Below are 13411 nucleotides of genomic sequence, written 5' to 3'. Positions count from 1 at the left end.
ATTATCATTCAAATCATAGAAGTGACCTTTTTCTTGCCTCAACATTGGGCAAGGAGCCCAGATACTCATTTGAACCCAGCAGATCTTTAGCACTGGGCTTTAGGAATTCTGGGAAGAGGTTGAACACAAGAACATTCTGGAGAAAATCTGCCCTCTTTGAAGGTTATAATTTTCATGCTAACTTTGTTTTAGCTTTCTATTGACAACTTCCATAAAGATAAACAATATACCATGACCGCAATCCCCCTCCCATAATCCTCCCTTATTCCCTTATTCCACTGAATCCTATCTTTCCAGTCTCTCTTCTATTTTTATGTCATCATGTTTTTCCTCCCATTATGCAGGTCTTGGGCAGGTGGCATCAGCCACTGTGAGGTCATGAATACCAAGCTCACTTTGTGTCTGAAGACAGCATTGTAAGCACTCCTCCCCTTTCTTTGGCCCTTGCTCCTTCCACAGTGGTTCCTGAGCCTTGGAGGGGAGCGATGGAGACGTCTCACTTAGTGCTGAACATTCCACTGTCACGTCTCTGCACATTGGTGAGTTTTGAATCCCCCCAGTGGCCACCGCCTTCTGAAAGGAGGACCTTCCCTAGCCAAAAGTGAGAGCAGCATTCACATACACGCGCCCAGACCTCTGAGTGACAGAAATCAGCAGCGAGGCTTCCACGCGGAATTCTCCACGCCTGGCTGCTGGGCGGGCGCTGCAGGCGTGAACTCCTTGGGAGGATGGGCCAGAGAGAGCTGGGCTTTGTGATTCTTCCCCTTTGAATTATGCGAAGGGTGGAAACTAGCCTTCTGAAAAGAGCACAGAAAGGAGCTGGGTGGGGCAGTTTTTTAAGTAAAGTGTATTACTAAGTTGTACTTTGGGGAACAAAAAGAAAGCACTTACTTCCAGCTTTTGTTGTATTCATGCTCCACACCAACAACCTTGTTGAAAAGAAGGGAAACAAATCCAAGTTGGGAGCAGGGAATTGCAGTGATATTAATTATATATGTCGCATGAGAAAATAATTTCAAATTAGTTTGGGGATTCATTTATCATGAGACTTCTCAGGGCCTTTAGTAATAGGAAGGGACATTGTGATTCCCGTCCCCTGGAGAGCGGTGTTTTCAGAAGACACTGGAGACCGCTGACTTGGGGATGGTAGCTCGCATGTCTTATTTGAAGGAAAATCATACAAAGAAAGAAAATTACCCTCTCCAGCTCCCGAAGGCAAAACAAAATCAACATATGTTTTAAAAAATTATGCCCCTGGGAGAGTGGAATCTAAAATTTTGTTTCAATACTGATCGCTTGCATGGTGGTTAGAGGACAAAGAGCTGGGCATGATGTATCGGAGTCCTTCCTCTTGCCGGCAGCTATTCCCAGCTAAAGAACCCACACGAAGGAAGACGGACCCACATTCTGGAATACTAAGAGCCACCACAAAAGAGCACCTGCTGTTTGCTGATTTTGTGCTACATATCTATATTTACACAGATTCGGATCTAGATACAGAAACATAAATGTCATTTGTGTGTATACTAACTTTACACATGTTTATTTTTCTATCTAACCTTTATAACTCCATGTGGGGAAATGTTATTATTATTATTTGGGGGGTTTTTTGAGGTAGTATCTCACTCTAGCTCAGGCTGACCTAGAATTCACTATGTAGTCTCAGGGTGGCCTCGAACTCTCAGCAATCCTCCTACCTCTGCCTCCCAAATGCTGGGATTAAAGGCATGCATCACCATGCCCAGTTTGGGAAATATTATCTTAATCCCAATTTTGTAGACAAGAAAACTTAGGCTGAGATCACCACTTGCCCAAGTTTACATGCAGATTGAAAACCTCTCAGCCAGGATTCAACTAGCAGCCAGGGTTCCTTTCCTCATCCTGATACCACACTGTCCAGTGGAAGTCCTTGGACACTAGCTGTGACCACAAGTGACAACAAGGACACAGCACAAAGGGTTTCAGTGTGGGAAAGGTGCACCCTGCATGACTCTCAGGGAACTTCCAAATATTTGCCTTTGTAGATTTCTGTCAACCTATTTAGAGAATAAAAACTCTATCTAATTTCTAAAAGTTTGCCTGGTTTTATTTATTTTTTTAATGCATTTGGCAAGAGAGAAGGGGAAAGGTAGCTCAGCGGTTAAGGTGCTTGCTTGCAAAGTCTGCCAGCCTGGGTTCAATTGCCCAGTTCCTATATAAGGCAAGATGCACAAAATGGAATCTGTATATGGAGTTCATTTGCAGTGGTAAGAAACCCTAGAACACCCATACCCTCCCTCTCTCCCTCTCTCCCTCTCTCCCTCTCTCCCTCTCTCTCTCTCCCTCTCTCTTGCAAGTAAATAATTTTTTTCAAGTAGACAGAGTGAGAGAATGGGTGCACTAGGGCCTGAAGCCACTGCAAATTCCAGACGCATGTGCCATTTTATGCATCTGGCTTTATGTGGGCAGTGGAGAATCGAACCCAGGTCGTTAGGCTTTGCAAGCAAGCACCTTAACCACTGAGGCGTCTCTCCATCCCATTAAATATTTTTGAAAAATATGTTTCTGTCCTCCCAAGCTTATGGCTCCATCGGGGCTGAGATGATGTAGGGGAGGTGAGCAGACCCTGTGAGCCTGCAAGATGGCACTGCTAGCAAGCAAGCAAGGCTTTGTTGCTGAAAGTCCTGAAATACTCGAGTCTGTGCGAGCCTCCGATACAAAATGGTCTCCTATTGGCTTGGCTCTCCAAGATCCTAGGACAGCTTTTGGCCATCTGGGGCTGCCGAGCTGCTCGGCTTTCTTCCGCTGCTCTCTGCACACCGGTGAGGACAGTGAATGCCGCGTGCTTGTACCATGTCGACCTCTGGCAGCGTCTGTGATCCAGTGCCCCGGGGCTTGCTCTGGTTCTCACAGACCTCTGTGCTTACGCAGCATGCAGGGCAAGCAGGACCATCTGGGACCTGTCACTTCAGTTCCCATCCAGAGCACTTGGTCAATGGCTGTCAACATGGCTCCTTTGCACTTTTTGCACCTTGCACATGGCCTGTATCGTCTTTTAGAATTCTCCAGCATGACGAAGCTGGAGTTGTTCACAAGTGACATAATTGATAACAAGCTCTTCACTGGTTCACTCCCTCCCTGATTTCCCCACTTCCTCGCCAGTGTTTCCTGGGATTACCGGATCACATCCACATAAATGACACTCATATCCTCATGGCAAGCTTGTTTCTGGAGGGACATAAGATCACTTGGCAACCAAGGCCTACGACTTGAGTTCCACCAGACCTAAAAGCTTTCACCACGGGGCAAGTGAAGAATTAGCTATGCACCCTAGGGCCACTAACAATGTCCTCCAGTGCCCAGTAAGGTGGCCGCATGAGTAGAAGCTGCAGAATCCAACAGAATTCCGCAGAACCCAGTGGAACATGGGGATGACACTGACTTCCTCACCAGGCACTCCTAGGGCATGATGTTGACTGGAACCCTCCAGCATGTACCAGTAATTCTTTATTTCTTCTACTGGTGTTGTCGAGAGGGGCATTATCCTATGCTCACCAAAGAATCTGCTAAATCTGGACCTCAGTCTTCCCACAATAGTGACTGGACCTGAGCCCCATAGCAGACTTAAAAGTTTTAGAATTGAAATCTTATTTCTAGGATTTTAAAGTGGAAAGGATATTTGGGACCATCCAGTACCGTATCTCTTTGTGGATGAGAAAAAAAGAAAGAAACAATTAAGGCCCAGCAAGTTTAACGGGCTTAGGACGACAGAAGTACAGGTAACTGGCAGTGGCTGGCAGCTGGGCACTTTAAAGGCAAATGTCTGGGTTTAAGCTTCTAGATGCTTCTTATATAATTTGGAGAAAGCTACCTAAGTTCCCTTTCTAAAAAATATATATAAAGTTCTAAGGATCAAGAATTGATCATGACATTTATATGAGTGATTTGACTCTAAATAACAAGAGATCCAGCTGCAAGTGTGATTGAAATACATATGTGAGGGATTTACTGTCTCAAGAAAACAAAAAGTAGCTTCTAGTGAAATGGCAGATTCAAAGCCATGCCAGTGAAATCTGAGGAAAGAAAACAGTCAAAATAATATGCAATAACTTCTTTTCCTGCTACAGACAAGATTTGCTTCTCCTCAAGCACACCAGCCTTGCAGGGTCAGAAGATCCCTACACGCAGGCTGGAGAGATGGCTTAGCGGTTAAGGCGCTTGCCTGTGGGGATCAAGGACCAATGTTCGAGGCTCCAGGTCCCACGTAAGCCAGATACACAAGGTGATGCAAGTGCACAAGGCCGCACACATGCACAAGGGGGTGCACACATCTGGAGTTCGATTGTAGTGGCTAGAGGGCCTGGCATGCCCATTCTCTCTTGTGTCTGTGCACACTCTCTCTCTCATTAAAAAAAAAAATCACTACTTGCCAGTCCTGGGAGCATGGATACCCTGAAGCCAAGAGCTAGGCTCTGCTCCCTGCTGAGAGCACAGTAACAAGGGACCTGACTCCTCAGCTCAGCACAGTGAGCTAGAAACTCACTCCAAGATGTTAGGCTGCTCTGAGCTTTGGCCATAGAAGACTGTGTTTGTGACAGAGACTGATGACTGTTCGAAGCACTGAGCATTTGTGACTATTGCGTGCTCAGCCCCAAGTGGGTCATCTACATCAGCCCCTCCAAGGCTCAGGGAACATCACAGAGGAGGGGGCAGACAGAGTTTAAGGGCTGGAGGATGGACACTGCTGTGGATTGCTCTTCTGGACATGACGTGGACACAGCACTAATGAGTTCAGTCAGTTGCGGTGACCTGCCCAAGATCTAGACAAGATTGGGCCATTCCATCATGGGTGATAGAGACAATGAGGGGGTGTTAACCCTCTCTGAAGAGCTGTTGGCAGTTAGTGGCTCTTGGGGTACAGGGAGACATTTGCTTCAGTACTATGAAAAGTTGTCCATGCTCTGGTAAATAACTCCCTACCCATAGTCATACAAGTAACCCCAATTAAGTTCAGTGGGTCACAAAAACAAACAAGCAAGCAAAAGAAACTTTTAAAGACATCAATACAGAAGGAGGATGAGTTGGGAAGAAGCTTCCCAGTGGGAGTGGCAAAGGAGACAAAAGTAGGCAATGGGGAGTGAATATGAACAAAAAACAATATATACACACATGAAATTGTCAAAAAAAAAATTGATCCAACAATTTTCAGGCCAGGTGTGGTGGCGCACGCCTTTAATCCCAGAACTCGGGAGGCAGAGGTAGGAAGATTGCTGGGAGTTCAAGGCCACCCTGAGACTCCATAGTGAATTCCAGGTCAGCCTGGGCTAGAGTGAGACCCTATCTTCAAGGAGAAGAAATAAATTAGAAAGGCTAAATAAAGAAATCTTTAACTCAACTAAAAATGTGAGGAAAAATAAATCAGGCAATAGAGTAGTTTGCCTAGGGTTCTTTAACACATCTATTCTTGGTATTATGATGGGATTTTAGGGGTTCAGGAAAAGTCCTTTAACTCCAAACCCTGCATTTATATCTGCTTTTTAACAAATAATTGGAATGAAAACACACTGAGAAGGACAGTTATGAAATAATTACATTTACTCAGGGAAGTATCAAACCAAGGGAAGGGACATGGGTACCCCAAGTGGTCTCAGAGCCCATGTGGGAATTGAGCGTAGAAACATAAACATAAAAAAGGGATTTTAGAAAGATGTTTAGAAAGACTCCAGAGAGAAAAAGAGAAGGCAAGTAGAGAGCTCTTGCCATTGGAAGGCAGGAGGGGGTAGGGAACCCATGTAGGAATAGGGGATCCCCCACTCCACATCTCAGACCAGAAAGGACCTGGAAGTTCAGGAGAGGTGAAAAGACAACAAGAGACTATCCCACCTGGTAAGCATCTACGTATCGTCCTACTGTGGTGGCCTCGACCCTCAGCCGCATTTGGGTCTGAGAAGGGGCTGATTGGTCTTAGGTCAGGGCGGGTTCAGGGAGAGATCAGCACGCATGAGGAGCGGTGGGAGAGCTGAGCAGATGAGACGGGCGCAGACCCTGAATTCCAGTACTGCTGCTACGGCAGGGCGGGGCAGGGTGACTGGGTGAGACATTTCTCTTGTGTAAGCCTTTCCCTATCTAACTGCCAGTCTAACAAAGAAAACTGTCTGACTAGTTCCCTCTCGGTATGTCTAAAAACAAAATGTCAAGCTAGAAGGGTTGGGGAGAACAAGAAGACCCAAGAGTGCTGTGCAAGTTTGGTTTGGTTTGGATTTGAGACAGGGTCTTGCTATGTAGCCAGGGCCCGTCTAGAACTTAGGGTTCTCCTGCCTCAGCCTCCCCAAATTCTGGAATGACAGGCATGTGCCACCCTATCTGGTCTCAGATACTTTCCATCATCTTATTTTTCCACTTTTTATGGGTCTCCCTGGATGGAAGCAAGATGTCAGAAGATGCACCTATCAGGACTATCTCACTCAACACCAGCAAGAAAGCACCTTGAGGGTGGGAGGATGATCCCCCCCCAAAGCACCGTCTGACCAAGGAGGAGAGCCTCCCCAGAGTGCAGCCCATTCCCTGGCCTCAACCAAACCCTGGAGATAGAAATCCAGACCCCTGATTGTATTAGACCAAGGCAACAAGCTCCTCTTACACTGGAATCCAGTTGTCATCCCAGAACATAAAAGGACGTAAAACCAACAGGAACATCAGGTCGTGCCAGGGAGGAGGAGCTGCATGGATGGACTCCTGGGTAAGAAAGTAGCAATGGTTTCTGGGTACACAGAAGGTGCTGAGCACATGCTGTTTTTAATTGTAGTGTCTCTTCTTTTTACTGTAACCTTTCAACTCTTCCTCTGGTTCAAGTCCACTTGTCCTCAGAAGAAAAATTTAATAGAACAAATAACATTGTGTCTTAACAATCATTCCTTATTTCTCTATAGAAGAAATTTTTTAAATATTGTATTTATTTATTTGAGAGAAAGAGAGAACAGACATGTCAGGGCCTCTAGCCACTGGAAAGAAACTCCAGGTACATGCGCCGCCTTGTGCGTCTGGATTGCATGGGTACTGGGGAACCAAACCCAAGTCCTTAGGCTTTGCAGGCAAGGACTAACAGCTTAGCCATCTCTCCAGTGCTAGAAGGAAATTTTGTAAAGGGAAAAGGTGACTGTGCGCCTGGGGAGAATAAAGAAGGAAAGAGTCATCTAGTGGAACTAGATGCAAACTTCACAGACATAACAGCTTTGCCTGGGGCTTGCTCCCAGCTGGGTTTTAAAGAATGGATTGTACACTCTCATTGTTCCTCATGAAATCCCAATTTCCACTTGTACCAAGAGGCTCTTAAGCAAAGGGCAAGTCAGAAACAAATCCTGTTCACGCCTCCTCTGGTTGCTGCGTCCCTTGTGGCACATAGCTTCAGGCGGAGGCCTTATCTGAGTGGTTTACTTTGCCCTGAAACAGCCCTTACAGGATATGGGCAGAAACCACCTCTCTGCACCTGCCAGGCTCCTTTCCACATGCAAATCTTGGCCCTTGGAAAACATCTTTCTTATATGTGATTTAACCTCATGGTGTTTGCGCACCGTTAGGAATAATTGGCTATACTATATATTTATACCATATGGGAAATACCTTCTAGATTGGTGTATGTCCTATGATGCTCATACTCATGTCTCAGAATGTGTCCCATCATTAAAAAACGCATGACTGGGACCAGAGATCACTCCATAGCTGGCCAGAGGGGACCCCGGGGTTATGGACATGACAAGAGTCTTCCCAGACACCAGGCGGGGGCATCCTGAAGGATCCCTGAGCTTTGACTTATCACAGCCCAGGAGCACTTGCTACCGGTTTCACCTTCTCCCTAAGCTCTCTGCTCCTCCACCCCACTGTGCCCTTGACTGGCCTCATAGGTTTCCCAATAAAGGAAGACTAAGTCATTGGTTTTCCCCTCATCACATCATTATCAAGAAGGGACATCGCCCTGCTGATGAGAATATCTGGAGGAATCCAAAGAAAGCCAAGACCCTGCCATCCACTTTCCTCAGCTCCCCTGGCCCTCTATGAAATAAAATGGTCGCTGCATCTGAAAGGTGCTGGTCAAGCTCCCCATCTATGAAAACTGAATGGGTTAGGGTTAAGAAGTTTCCTTATTTGAGAGAGAGAGAGAGAGAGAGAGAGAGAGAGAGAATGGGTGCCAGTGCAAACAAACTCCTGACACATGTGATACTTTGTGCATCTGGCTTACGTGGGTACTGGGGAATCAAACCTAGGTCCTTAGGCTTTGCAAGCAAGCACCTCAACCACTAAACCATCTTCCCACCCTCCCTTTCCTATTTTTAACAACTAAAAAAAAATGCCTCTAGACATTGCCAAATGTCCTCTGGAAGACAAAGTCAGCCCTGATTGAAAAACACAGGCCTAATGCAGTGATTGTAATTGGTTTCTGAGAATCAAAGACTCCACACCAGGATTTCTGGTGAGAATGCACCTGCTCTTTTTCTGTTAAACACGGGGAAGCATTCACTGCATGGATTTTGTAAGCGCTGCGTTCCAAGAGAGAAGAAACTAGGGAAATAATTTACTAATTATTTACTAATAACTAGGGAAATAACTTAATAAAGACCACTTCACTCTTAAGCTAACATGTCCTATGTTAATGCTAATGGCTGCTTGATAAAGTGGTGGTGGGAACAAGGGGGTTAAACCTGGGACACAGGCCAGATGTTCACAGGAGCTCCTTGCCCAGGTCAGTACCCCATGAATGCCAGCAGACATACACACCACCATTCTTTCCAGAGCTATTTATCACTCTCCTGGATCAACACAACCCACGGCAGGTCTCCTTCCTCTGCAGGGGCCCTTTCAAAAGAAAAGAAGCTCAAAGGAGAAACAAAGACTCAAAGGAGTGCAAGAGTGATTAAGACCTCTCCTTTCATGTCACCTTCGGCTGACCTCTGTGCCCCAGACTTCTGAGTGGTGAGGGGTTCTGCCTCAACTACCTATGGTGTGTGGGACAAAGAAAACCATGGAGACACAGCCCTAGCCAAGCATGTGTGTGACTTTTTAAAAAAAGATTTATTTTTATTAATTTATTTATTTATTTGAGACACACACAGAGAGAGAATGGGTGCTCCAGGGCCTTTAGCCACTGCAAACTCCAGATGCATGTGCCACCTTGTACATCTGGCTTATGTGGAACCTAGAGAATCGAACCTGGGTCCTTAGGCTTCACAGGCAAATGCCTTAGCCACTAAGCCATCTTTCCAGCCCCCCCCCACCCTTTTTGGTGTTTTTGAGGTAGGGTCTAGCTCTAGCCCAGGCTGACCTGGAATTCACTATGTAGTCTCAGGCTAGCCTCGAACTCACAGTAGTCCTCTTACCTCTGCCTCCTGAGTGCCGGCATTAAAGGCGTGTGCCACCACACCCAGCAGCATGTGCTTGTTTGTTTGTTTGTTTGTTTTGGGTTTTTTTTTCAGCACTCACTACTGGCCCCACAGAGAGACCCCTCTAAGCCTCTGCTGTGCCCCTAATACCTCAAAAATTTGTACAACTGGCTCTCTCCAGGCTGGGGGAGCTCATATAGCTTCATAGGGAGTTGAGGGAGGTAACCTCACACCAACCCACGTTCAGAGAATGGTGTCTAATTCCCCAGCCCAAATAGTTGTCCGCTCTGAGCTAGAACCCCGGTGTTCAAACCCAGCATACAACACCGGTGACCGTCACCGGCTCAGAGCCACTGCTGGGAAACCGTGGTTCTAAGCTTTCTGACTCATTAGCCAACTTGACCACCTAAGATCAGATCCGCAAAGGAGGCCCATCCAAGATCAACTTCCCCGGGATCCAGGGTACGTGCCGGACATCCCTCCCAGTCTGCCAAAAGCCACATTCAGTGCACAGATCCCCCAAGGCCCGCTCTACTGGGCTAAAGGGCCACAAAGGCCGCCTCCGCCGCCCCCCCTCAGCCAGGCAGCCTCCCTCACCTCCTCTCCCTCCCTCCCTCCCGCTACACCATTATCCGCAAGGGAAAGCTCCCTATTGTAACTTACCACGGAAATTGCAACTGCTCAGGGAAGAGAAATTGGGAACATTTTATGCTCCAGGACCACAAAAGACTTAAAAGTCACTCTCTCTACTGGAGGTCTCATTTACACTGGGTGGAAGTAACAATGAAATAAAAACCTGTGGAATGGATTGTACAGTACAGGGGCCCAGGAGGAAAGGCAGAGGGAGTAACGTGGAGCCTCCGTGGGGGAGAAACCGAGGCTCATGGTGCTGTCGGTCCTGAGCACTGCGTGGCGCTGGAGGCTGGATGGGAAGGGGTGGACCCTGCCGCCCAGCTCCCAAGATGGTCCCAGAGCCCCATGCCTGTGCCCACCCCCAAAACTCCAGAACATGATGTTTTCTGGATATTAAAGGGGAGTTCAGCCAAAGCCACTTAAGGTGGGACCTGTGGTCACAGCATGTCACCTGACTTTTACTGATTCTTCAGGATTCTGTCTGAGCAACATTTCCTCTGGACTGCCTCCTCTAGCCTCCCCCAGCCCTCATTCATTCATTCACTCAACAAATACTGAATAAATATTACTGAAAGACCCCCAAGGGTTCCATGCCTTTAGTGTAATCTTCCCCCAGCTACCCACTTCCTCCTTTGAACACTAAATAATAATTGTAACTAGTTAGCTACTCAAATAGCTATTTCTTAGTTTGTTCCCACCTGACTTTCTAGAATATCCAACTAGACAACAAGGCCAAGCCTGCCTTGCTAAGAGCTGTACCTTTGGAATCTAGCCACTGTTGATACTTACTAAGGGCCAGGACAGATGGATGAATGAATAGAAGGAAGGAAAGGAAGGATGGGAGGGAGGGAGGGAGGGAGGGAGGGAGGAAGGAAGGAAGGAAGGAAGGAAGGAAGGAAGGAAGGAAGGAAGGAAGGAAGGAAGGAAGGAAGGAAGGAAGGAAGGAGGGAAGGAGCAAACTGTCTAGGCCAGCACTAACCAATAGAAATTCTAGCCACAAAAGCAAGTCATAGTCACAACTTAAAATTTTCTAGAAGCCATATTGTGAAAGTTTAAGAAGAAGAGGATGGGGAAGACGAGGAGGCAGCTAGGCTGGGGAGATGGTTCAGCGGGTAAGAGCTCTTGCTATGTAAGCATGGAAACCTGAGTTCAATGTTTACACCCATATGTAAAAAGACAGGGCAGGGACGCAGAGACAGGAGGATTGCCGGGGCTCTCTGGTCAGCTAGCCTAGCGGAAAACCAGAGACCTGGGGATTCATTCAGATACTCTGTTTCAAGATGTAAGGCGGAAGGGCACTAGAGGACACCTAATGTTCCAACCTCTGCACATGTGCAAATGGGGTGTGTGCATCTGCACACACACATGCCATACCAAACATGCAGAATCAATAAGGGGTGGGGAGATGACTCAGCAGTTAAGGCTCTTGTCTGCAAAACCTAAGGACCTGGGTTCGATTCTCCAGTACCCACGAAAAGCCAAGGTACACAAAGTGGCATATGTGACTGGAGTTCGTTTGCAGTGGCTGGAGGCCCTGGAGTGCCCATTCTCTCTGACTTATTCTCTTCTCCTAACTCTCTCTCCTCTTGAAAATAAATATTTTTTTTTTAAAAAGGACAAGGTATAGTTCCAGTTACTCAGGAAGCTGAAAAAAATTATCATTTGAGCCTCTGTGAGCTCAAGACAAGCCTGGACAACATAGCAAGACCCAGACAAGAAAAGGAGAGGAGGAAGAGGAAAAAGGGAACAAGAAGAAAAGTGGGATGAAAAGGGGAAGATTTTTTGCAAAAGTAATTTTTTAGGGCTGGAGGGATGGCTTAGCAGTTAAGGTGTTTGTCTGCAAAGCCAAATGATACAGGTTTGATTCCCCAGGACCCACGCTAGCCAGATGCACAAAGGGGCGCACGCGTCTGGAGTTTGTTTGCAGAGGCTGGAGCTCTGGCGCGCCCATTCTCTCGCTCACTTTCTCTTCCTCTCTCTCCCTCTCTCTGCCACTCTGTCTCCCTCTTTCTCTCTGTCAAATAAATAAACAAAAATAAAATATTTTTAAATTATTTTTTATTTATCCTAATATGTAGGTGCTCCTCAACTTATGATAGGTCAATATTTCAATAAACTCATGTTAAGTTGAAATTAATCAAAATGCATTGGATTCCCCTAAGGTACTGATCATCTTTGCTAGCAACATGGCACCCCATAGAGTTGGTTCCTTCCCCTGTGACTTTGTGGTGCCGGCATCACACAGAGGGTCACAGCAACTCTCCTCAGCTCAGAAAAGACTCTAGTAAAAAACACCCCAAGTACAATTTCTACTGCATGCATACTGTTGCACAAACTCTTTTATGAGCGAGAGAGAGAGAGAGAGAGAGCAAGAATTGGCACACCAGGACCTCCAGCCACTGCAATCGAACTCCAGACATGTGTACCACCTTGTGCACATGTGCAGCTTTGTACATGGGTTACCTTGTACATCTGGCTTATGTGAGATCTGGGGAGTTGACATGGGTCCTTAAGCTTCACAGGCACAGGCACAGGCAAGTGTCTTAAACACTAGGCCATCTCTCCAACCCACACAAACTTTTAAAATTTGTTTTATCAATAGTTATTTATTTATTTAAGATAGAGGAAGAGAAAAAGGTAACGAGAGTGAGGATATGTGGGCATGCCATTCCTGCAAACGAACTCCAGACCTGAGAACCATTGATGCATCTGACTTTACATGTGTACTGGGAAATTGATCCCCAGCCATCAGACTTTGCAAACAAGTATCTTTAATCACTGAGCTATTTCTCCAGCCCCTGTTGCACAAACTCTTTTTAAAAATATTTTATTTATTTAAGAGAGAGAGAGAAAGAGGAAAATATAGAGGAAGAAAGAATGGGTGCACCAGGGCATCTAGCCACTGCAAACAAACTCCAGACACATGCGCCACTTTGAGCATCTGGCTTATGTAGGTACTGGGGAATTGAACCTGGGTCCTTCAGCTTCGCAGGCAAGTGCCTTAACCACTAAGCCACCTCTCTAGCCCTGCACAAACTATTAAAGATGAAAAATTGTAAGTGAAACCATCAATAGGAGACATCTAAAATAGTATCCATTAGCTGGGCAGAGGAGTGCATGCCTATAGTCCCAGTACTCGAGAGGCTGAGGCAGGAGGACTGAATGTGACCAGCAATGGCAAGAGGTCCTGGCGTGCCTATGCCTTTTTTCTCATTCTCATTTTGTCTCTCTGCTTATAAATAAATAAATATTATTTTTTTAAAAACAGGAGAAGCAATTATTAGCTTGTCCAGATGAAAGTTCTTAGGTCCTTGAGGTAGTGTTGAACCTTCCATGTCAACACACCTACTGTCTGAGACCTATTCCAAAAGTACTCGTCCTCTCTGAGCTTCTGCCATCATCTAGAAAAGTGAGGTAAGGGCTGG

The sequence above is a fragment of the Jaculus jaculus genome, chromosome 7 (assembly GCF_020740685.1).
Source record: "Jaculus jaculus isolate mJacJac1 chromosome 7, mJacJac1.mat.Y.cur, whole genome shotgun sequence".
NCBI lineage: Eukaryota > Metazoa > Chordata > Mammalia > Rodentia > Dipodidae > Jaculus > Jaculus jaculus.
The sequence above is the reverse complement of the archived record's forward strand: the minus strand, read 5'-3'. Positions refer to the sequence as shown.